This window comes from Oryctolagus cuniculus, chromosome 17 (assembly GCF_051225735.1).
Source record: "Oryctolagus cuniculus isolate XC-2025 breed Fujian yellow rabbit chromosome 17, ASM5122573v1, whole genome shotgun sequence".
Classification (NCBI taxonomy): Eukaryota; Metazoa; Chordata; class Mammalia; order Lagomorpha; family Leporidae; genus Oryctolagus; species Oryctolagus cuniculus.
Genome location: NC_142883.1, coordinates 57,318,808 through 57,328,717, shown reverse-complemented (window position 1 = coordinate 57,328,717; position 9,910 = coordinate 57,318,808).

Here is a 9,910-nt window from a genome sequence, read left to right as displayed (position 1 = left end):
TTGGGCCATCCTCCACTGCACTCCCTGGCACAGCAGAGAGCTGGCCTGGAAGAGGGGCAACTGGGACAGCCCCGACCGGGACTAGAACCCGGTGTGCTGGCGCCGCAAGGCAGAGGATTAGCCTAGTGAGCTGCGGCGCTGGCCTGAAATGTGTTCTTACTGCAACCAATGCACGTGAGGATGGATGCCAACATCACAAACTCAACATCAATATCTTATCATTTTTCTGTTTCTTGATCAAAGTGAATACTTAAACAAATGTACTTTGAAATACCAAAATTGTTATGTTGTTATCTAATAGTAACTAACCAAAGTAGAGAATTCAGAAATGTGCCTTGCAATTATAGCAGTGAATGGGGACTTAGGTATTTTAAAGAATTTCATGATTCTAAGAGAGGACCTAATATGTGCAATCATGGTGATTAATAGTACCATACAATCTCAAAGGAAAATTCTTGAGAGCGAGAGAGAGATAACTTCCTACACTGCTGACTTCCTTGAATGCCCTCATTCGCCATCACCAAGCCAGGCTGAAGCAAGCAGTTGAGAACATCCAAGTCTCCCACATGAGTGGCAAAGACCCAAGTGCTTGAGCCATCACCTGCTGCTTCCCAGGTCTGTGTTAGCAGGAAGTAGAACCCCGAGTGGTAGAGCAAGACTCAAACTCAAAGCACTCTAATATGGGATTCTGGCATCCCAACTGACATCTTTACTGCTATAAAAAAACACCTGTGCCCGGTCAGCCCACCCTTACTTATCAATTCTTGTGTGTGGCCATAGGAACAGAAGTATCCATAGACAAGGGGAGAGCATTGTGGACAGAGTTTTCAAAGTTATCTTAAGTTCCTGCTCTTCCCATGATCAACATTCACTGAGGCTAAACGGACACAGACGCCAGTTACAGAGCCGCACCAGGATTATTTTTTCCAAGCCCCTCAAATCTGAAGGATCTTTCACATCATTACCATTTCACCCTTTCTGTGTTGACTCATTCCATGAGGGTCTCAGGAGCAGGCTCGCTCCTTCCACAGCCCAGGAAAACAATGACAAAAGCCCTCCTGGACTGTGAAGACGCGGCTGCCTCCCTCCCGGTCCGCTCTCTCCAGCAGCGATCAATGTTTATGACTGCAGTTACAGTAAAAATAGCAAAAGTCAATATTTGTGCTCTGTATCTGTCAGATAATAAACCTGGCTAGAGGCAGGGCCACATGACATCTGCATGCAATCCACGGGGCCGGTTCCTCCCCTCCAGCCCATCCTTGCAGACAGTTTGTCTAACTATGGCGTCATATTTGTACAGCTGACAGTCTCAAACCCCCCATGTGTGTCCTTAGGGAAGCTCAGAATTTTTTGTTTGATTTTTGATCCTGTTGATTCTGGCCTTTAGACTGGGAAAATGTTATTTTTAAAAAAAGAAAGAAAGAAAAAATATGAAAGTTTAAAAAAAAATGAAAAGACAGAGTAATCACTCGGAAAATCTCACAGTCCTAAATTAATGGGAAAGTCTTCCCCACCCCAACAGGGAGTCCTCTGGGCCACAACCCCAAGGCCCTGACTCTCTTCATTTTCACCTATTGTTTACAATAGGTTTCAAAAAAGATGCGAAAAACAAAGGAATGTTGGAAAGGCCATGATGAAAGACCTTGAAGCAAACTGGGAATCAGACGTCCTTTCTAGAGTTGGATTTTAAAGAGCTTGCTGTCACCTTTAGCCCTGTGACCTAGGGCAAACATGGTACTGCAAAGAGGCCTCGGATTTCTCATCCGTAAAGTGGGACTATCGATAGAATCTAGTACCAAGACTTTTCGCAAAGATCAAAGGAGATCATGTGAGAAAAAATTCGGTTCATGTAGTAACAAACACCACTGATTGTTGCTATTAAAGGAACATGGTTTTTGAAGTGAAACAGTATTACTTCCCACTCTGCTTAGCCTGTTTAAATGACTAATAGGACCACCGGAAAAAATAGATGTGGAAAGGCAAAGCTCAAATTTTATAACTCATTTGTATGTTCCATTTCTTGACTGTTCGTATTAATCTTCCATAGCCTAATTCTTATGCATTTCCATCTTCTTTAATATTTCTGAGTTGGAATTATTGTTCTAGTCTGGGGACACCGTTGTCATGTTTTCCTGCAATTTGATCCTGAATTTCCACTCAAGAAGCCTCTAACATTTCATAGCATCTCTGTGTAGTCTTTCCCATATGGGCAACTTCCACTTCCTGCCTCCAACGCAATAGATTGCATTCAACAAGCTAATCTGTCTCTAACAGTGACACATTTTACAGTAAGAAAAATGCACTCAGTTTGTGGATGAAATTCTGTAATTCTAAAAGCTATTTATTTTAACATGTATGAGAGTCCTTGACAAAGTTTGTGAAAAATGGGATTAAAAGATAAGTTTAGGGTGGTGCAAGAAATTTTGAAATTGGCCCTATGAGGGATCTTTGAAAAGTTTGTAGAATATGTATTATGAGAAAATGATGCATGGGTTTCAATTTCTTTCACTACTCTACACATAATCTATATATTCAAAAAAAATTCAACCACTTGAACTGTCACTGCTGCTACCCAGAGCCTACATCAGCAGGAAGCTAGAGTCAGGAGCCAGAGCCAGGACCCCAGTCCAAGCATTCCTGTGTGGGAGCCAGGCATCTTAACCAGCAACTTAATCGCTAAGCTAAAGGTCCACCCCAAAATTTCACTTTCAATGCAATTTTCCCATTAACTTTCTGAATTACCCTCATATTAGAAAAGATACAACTGCAGGCCGGCGCCGCGGCTCACTAGGCTAATCCTCCGCCTAGCGGCGCCGGCACACCAGGTTCTAGTCCCGGTCGGGGAGCCGGATTCTGTCCCGGTTGCCCCTCTTCCAGGCCAGCCCTCTGCTGTGGCCAGGGAGTGCAGTGGAGGATGGCCCAGGTGCTTGGGCCCTGCACCCCATGGGAGACCAGGAAAAGCACCTGGCTCCTGGCTCCTGCCACCGGCCGCGGCGGCCATTGGAGGGTGAACCAACAGCAAAGGAAGACCTTTCTCTCTGTCTCTCTCTCTCACTGTCCACTCCGCCTGTCAAAAAAAAAAAAAAAAAAAAGAAAAGAAAAGAAAAGATACAACAGCAGACAAAGCCCAGCTAACAGGCTTAGGCTGAGGACAAAGCAATGCAAAGTTAAACAATAGGCCATTCAAAACAGATTAAGTAAAAAACAGATCCATCCGCTGGTCTGGGCTTGCTCCTGTGTTCCGGTTCTTCCAGTGCAATGGGGCACGCATGACTGCTGAGCAGAAGCGCTCAGGAGCCTGCTTGCAGCTTCCCAGCCGTCTCTGACTTTGCCATGAAGACTGGGGACGTGGAGTATTCCGGATGGTGCAGGCAGAAGGGGCAGGGGCTCCGTCAGCCTGCCCCCGAGTGAGGGCATGGAAACAAAGCCACTATGAACAATGAGTAGTGGGAACGAGAAATAAACTTTCTGCATGTGTGAATCCCTAAGGTTTGGGGATTGTTAGGGACCTAGTATGATGATTTCAAGTCTTTGTCATTGTGCTGTGAACTCATCCCTGAATGTCTTCCTAAATAAGGATGTTCAGGGACCAGCATTGTGGTATAGCTGATTAAGCCAACGCATGAGATGCCAGCATCCCCGATACATGCTGTTTCAAGTCCTGGCTGCTCTACATCCTATCCAGCTCCCTGCTTATGTATCTGGGAAAGCATTGAAAGATAGCCCAAGTGTTTAGGCCTTTGCTACCCTCATGGGAGACGTAGATGAAGCTTCAGGGTCCTGGCTTCAACCTGGCCCAGCCCCAGCCATTGTGGCCATTTGATGAGAGAAACCGCAGATAGAAGACCTGTGACACCCATGTGACAGACCTGGACTGAGTTCCCAATTTCCAGCTTCAGCCCCAAGTTCTTGGTACAGGGCAACCATGACGAGAAGTTGCTGTGACATTTGAGGACTGGACCACCAGCATTTGTGCCCTCGCTCTCTCTCTCTCTTCCTCTCTCAAATAAATAAAACATAAAATAAATAAAAATTTAAAAGTATTAATCAAGCACTTTTTATGAGGATTTTCTGAAGCCTTTTCTTTTCCATCCTTCCCTTGAATAGATAATGTATTACATTTGGACGATTTTTTTATTTCACTCCTTTAAGATCATATTATTTAACAAAATCTTTTTTTTAAAGATTTATTTACTTATTTGAAAGAGTTACACAGAAAGAGAAGGAGAGGCAGAGAGAGAGAGAGAGAGAGAGGTCATCCATCCGCTGGTTCAATCTCCCAGATGGCCACAACGGCCAGAGCTGCGCCGACCCAAAGTCAGGAGCCAGGAGTTTCTTCCGAGTCTCTCATGTGGGTGCAGGGGCCCAAGGACTTGGGCCACCTTCCACTGCTTTCCCAGGCCATACCAGAGAGCTGGACCAGAAGTGGAGCAGCTGGGTCTTGAACCGGTGCACATATGGAATGTTGGCACTGCAGGTGGCAGCTTTACCTGCTATGCCACAGTGCTGGCCCCTAACAAAATCTTTAGAAATCTTTTTTCATGCAACATGAGATCACCTCTGCCAGCGTGGTGTTTTCCACATATGGGGATAAGAATGTTTTTTTTGATCCTCCAGTAAAGCAGTAATCCCTAATCACTGGGGGGTCCAAAATGATTTCCTGAAAGTTGAGGATAGAGGCAACTTCACTGGGACCAAACATGACATGTGTTGATGTATTTCTTGTAATAATTCATGTGATTGTTTGGTTCATCCAACTTGAAATCTATGAGTGCTGGTTATGACATTATTTTCTCCAAAATCTTTGAATCAAATTAAGAAAGTCCAATGTCTTTATCTTATGTCTGACTTGGATAGATTTTTAAAAATTTTTTAATTTAATTTAATTCAATTTTAAAAGCAGAGTGATAGAGAGAAAGAAAGAGAAACAAAGAGGGGTCATCTTCCATAGCCTTGGCAACTCATGACAAGAGCCTAGGGTGATTACTGATGCCATAAACAAGAGTGTCAATTTGTTAAGTCAACAACAAGAGTCACTGTGCACTTACTCCTCATGTAGGATCTCTGTCCTTAATGTGCTATACTTTGTGATTTAATGCTATAGCTAGTACTCAAATAGTATTTTTCATTTTGTGTTACTATGTGGGTGCAAACTGTTGAAATCTTTACTTAATATATACTAAACTGATCTTCTGTATATAAAGAGAATTGAAAATTAATCTTGATGTGAATGGAAGGGGGGAGGGAGAGGGAAAGGGGAGGGTTGCGGGTGGGAGGGAAGTTATGGGGGGGAAAGCCATTGTAATCCATAAGCTGTACTTTGGAAATTTATATTCATTAAATAAAAGTTAAAAAAAAAAAAAAAGAAAGAAAGAGAAACAAAGAGGGATCATCTTCCATCCACTGGTTGACTCCCCAAATGGCTGCAACAACCAGGACTGGACCAGGCCAAAGCCAGGAACCAGGACTCCATCTTGGTCTCCACGTGGGTACAGGAACCAAGCACTTGGGTCATCTTCCACTGCCTTCCCAGGTGCATTAGCAGAGAGCTAGATCAGAAGTGGAGCAGCTGGGATTTGAACCAGTGCTCCAATATGGCATTCTGGTATAACAGGTGGCAGCTTAACCTGTTGTGCCACAGTACTGGCCCCATGGTTGCAAATGCATTTGGAAAGGGACAGAAAAGAGAGGAAGGGAAGAAAGGAAGGAAAAGCAAAAAACAAACAAAAAATGAAAGAATGGAGAATGAATACATGAAGCCTGTTCTTGATGAACATCACACCATCCACCGTGAAAACAGAGGCAATTTTGGGGCCACCATGTGGTGTAGTGCGTGAAGTCACCACCTGTGATGTGGGCATACCACAGTGGCACCAGTTTGTGTCCTGGCTGCTCCACTTCTGATACAACTCCCTGCTATGGCGCGGGACAGCAGCAGCAGAAGGCCCCTTTCACCCACATGGGAGACCTGGAAGAAACTCCTGGATCCTGGCTTGGGCCTGGCACAGCCCTGGCAGCTGCAGCCATCTGGGAGTGAACCAGCAGATGGAAGACCCCTCTCTCTCTCTCTCTCTCTCTCTCTCTCTTTCTGTCTCCTCTTCTTTCTCCGTAACTCTGACTTACCAATAAATAAATTAATATTTTTTAAAAAAGAGGAAAATTTTTTGATGATGTTCTTCCTGTTTCCAACATTTACTATCTATCCATCTATCTACCTGTCTATTTCTACCTAAGTATATCTATCATCTATCTGCCTATCTATTTCTGTTTACTTATGTATCTACCTATTTATTTCTATCTATATGTGTATATCATCAATCTACCTATTTCTACATACTCATCTAACTACCTACCTGTTTCTATCATTTATATATCCATCATCTACTTATTTATTTATATATATAATCTATCTACACATTTCTATCTTTATATATAGCATCTATCCACCTATCTATTTCTATCTGTAAATGTCATTTACTTACCTATTTCTAACTATCTATAATCTATCTACCCATTTATAGCATCCATAGATGTCACATCCATAGACCAATTCCAGCTTATCGTACATGTCTAAGTATAAGAATTATAATAAGTGTGAGACATTGCTCAGTTACCCAAGAGGATTACTATAAAAATCTGCTCTGTCTAAATGAACCATACCTCATATTTTTCTTTCATGACTTGATTCTTGCTTTTTCTTTTATTATGCCTTTTTAAAATTTCCACTATTATATATTTATTATATATTATTTTGCTTTTATTCTTTTATAAAAGCATTGATGCTTTCATTTTGCATATACTGTAAACATTTTCTCAGATTCTGTCATTTGAGTATTAATTTTGTTTATACTGTCCTGGACATGCAGGATTTTTTTTTTTCATTGTAGTAAAATATATTGATGTGGGGGCCAGTGTTGTGGCACAGTGGAGTAAGCTGCGACTTGCAATGCCTGCATACCATATATACACTGCCGGTTCTAGTCCCAGCTGTCCTACTTCTGATCCAGCTTCCTGTGAAGCTTGGAGGCAGCAGTGATGGCTAAGGTACTTGGGCCCCACCATCCACTTGGAAGACCTGGATAGAGTTCCTAACTCCCGGCTTCAGTCTGGCCCAAACTTGGCTGTTGCAGCCATTTGGGGGAGTGAATCAGCCAATGGAAGATCTGTCTTTCTCTCTCTTACCCCCCTTTCTCTCTCTCTCTCTCTTTAAATATTGATTTATTTATTTATTTTAGAGGTAGAATTACAGAAAAAGGGAGAGACAGAGAGCTCATCCATCCAATGGTTCACTCCCCAAATGGCAGCAACAGCAGGAGCTGCGCCAATCTGAAGCCAAGAGCCTGGTCTCTCATGTGGATACAGGGGCCCAAGCACTTGGGCCCTCTTCTATTACTTTCCCAGGCCATAGCAGAGAGCCAGATCAGAAGAGGAGCAGCCGGACACGAGCTGGCGCCCCTATGGTGTGGTTTAGCCTACTAAGCCACAGTGCTGGCCCCCTCCCTCCTTCTTTCACTACGTCTTTCAGATAAAGAAATACAATAAATCTTTAAAACATATGTCTGTGTTTACTTTCTCTTTCTCTCCAACAGTCCAATAAAAAGAACACATAAATGAGAGAAATTTCTATTAGTGTTGAAAACTACAGCAGCATGGAATCTGTATGATAGAAATTATAAATTACATTACAGAAACTTATAGGAATTTTTGTAAGATAAAGGATAAGTGGGGCCAGCACTGTGATGCAGTGAGTTAATGCCCTGGCCTGAAGCACCGGCATCCTATATGGGCGCTGGTTCAAAACCCAGCTGTTCCACTTCTGATCAGGCTCTCTGCTGTGGCCTGGGAGAGTAGTAGAAGATGGCCCAATTCCTTGGGCCCCTGCACCCATGTGGGAGACCCAGAGGAAGCTCCTGGCTCCTGGCTTCGGATAGGCACAACTCCAGCTGTTGTGGCCAATTAGGGAGTGAACCAGTGGATGGAAGACCTCTCTCTCTCTCTCTCTCTCTCTCTCTCTCTCTCTGCCTCTCCTCTCTCTGTGTAACTCTGACTTTCAAATAAATAAATAAATCTTTAAAAAAAAAGAATAAGCAAGACTAAACTGACAATGAATTCTATACAACTAATTATCATGAAATAGGACAAATTTAGGTCTAATGATAAGTTTTCAAACTTCTCTTTCTTGTATCTTCCTCTATTTTCAAAATTGTCTATGACAAGTATGTGTTGCTATCACATACTCAAAAAAAAAGAAATCAGAAAATATTACAAGAATTCACAGTACCTTTTGACCTATACCAGAGGAAGGAGGTGTGTGAAGTAAGGATTTGTATTCAACAGCCAGTTAAAACGTGGCTATCCCTTCTCTCATATCCTATGACATAGGAGAGGGGGAGGTGTGATAGAAGCAACCCCAAGAAGGACTTATCCAGTTTGGATGAGGCCAAGGGGAGATGTACACCCCAGGGTATTGTCAGAAACAACAGAATCATTGGCTAGGAATCAGTGGCAGAGAGATCAAGGTTAACACCAATAACAGCCAAAAAGCCAGAAGTTTAACATGGAGATCCAGGTAAGAGACAATCAAAGAAGACTCTGCTAAAATCCCAGCCATCCCTGGCATCCAGAGAAGTCAATGAGCCTCTCAAAGCTGGGCCTTCTCAACAGCACTGGGAGAGAGAATTGAGTGACTGGTTCATGTTTCATGCAAGGCAAACTCAGAAACTCTGAACTGAAGGGGTCTTCAAGCCACATATTGATCCAACAGTGAAAGTTGAAGATGGGAGTATATTAGTCAGAACTGGATTCCAAAACAAAACACCATAGAATGGGTGGCTTAAGCAATAGAAATTTATTTTTTCTCACAGTCCTAGAAGCTGGAAGTCTGTGATCAAGGTGTCCCAATGAGGGCTGCCTTCTTGGCTTGTGGACAGCCTCTTCTCACTGTGTGCTCACACAGCTTACACAGTCTTACCTTACTGTATGGAGAGAAAGAGAGAGAGAGAGAGAGAGAAAGAGAGGGAGAGAGAGAGAAAGAGAAAGCTCTCTGGTGTCTCTTTTAATAAGAGCGCCAGTGTCATCATGGGGTCCCACTGTCACAATCCCATCAAACCCTAATTATCTCTCAAAGGCTCCGTCTTCAAATACCATCCATCACCTTGGGGTCTAGGGCCTCAACATATAAAGAGGGGTGGGGCATGAATACAAACCTTCAGTCCATTAAAGAGAGTTTAAATATAACCTCTCCCCAGCCAGTGGCTTACCGCTAAGCCATGCTGACTAAGCACCAGCCTCAGAAGCCAGGCAAATATATAGACACAGAAAGTGGATTAGTGGTTGCTTGGGCTGGAAGAATGGAGGGAATGAGGAGGTTTCTTCATGAAAGTGTTATAAATGCTAGAAAGCTGGCTTATAGCGATAGCTGCACAACTCTGTAAATATAGGAAACTGCTTAAAAACCATTGAACTGTGTGCTTTAAGAGAGTGATTTTATGGTATGTAAACTATAACTCAAAATCTTATGGAATAGCAATAGACTCCATATGGACTAACAGTAGACTCAGGTTCACCCCTGAATAACAATCCAGTGAATTCCTACACTAGAGCTGGAGAGCAAGTAAACTTTCCTAAATTGGACCAAGCCTAGTGACTTGTGTGACAGGGTATAGGCCTCAATATAGGCTGAAGCAACAGCATTTGTCAATGCAAAGGTTTAATCATTTGAAAAGTAAAATATGGAAACAAAAATGCAGGAGTATCTTTGAGTGTAAAACTGCATCAGGTCCAGCACTGAAGTACAGGAAGCTGAGTTTGATGCTTGATGGAGCCAAGTCATACTCCAGTGGAAATGAGTCTTAGTGCTGGGCTAGTTTTGCCACGAATGCAAAACTAGTCCTGAGGTGTGCAAGAGAAC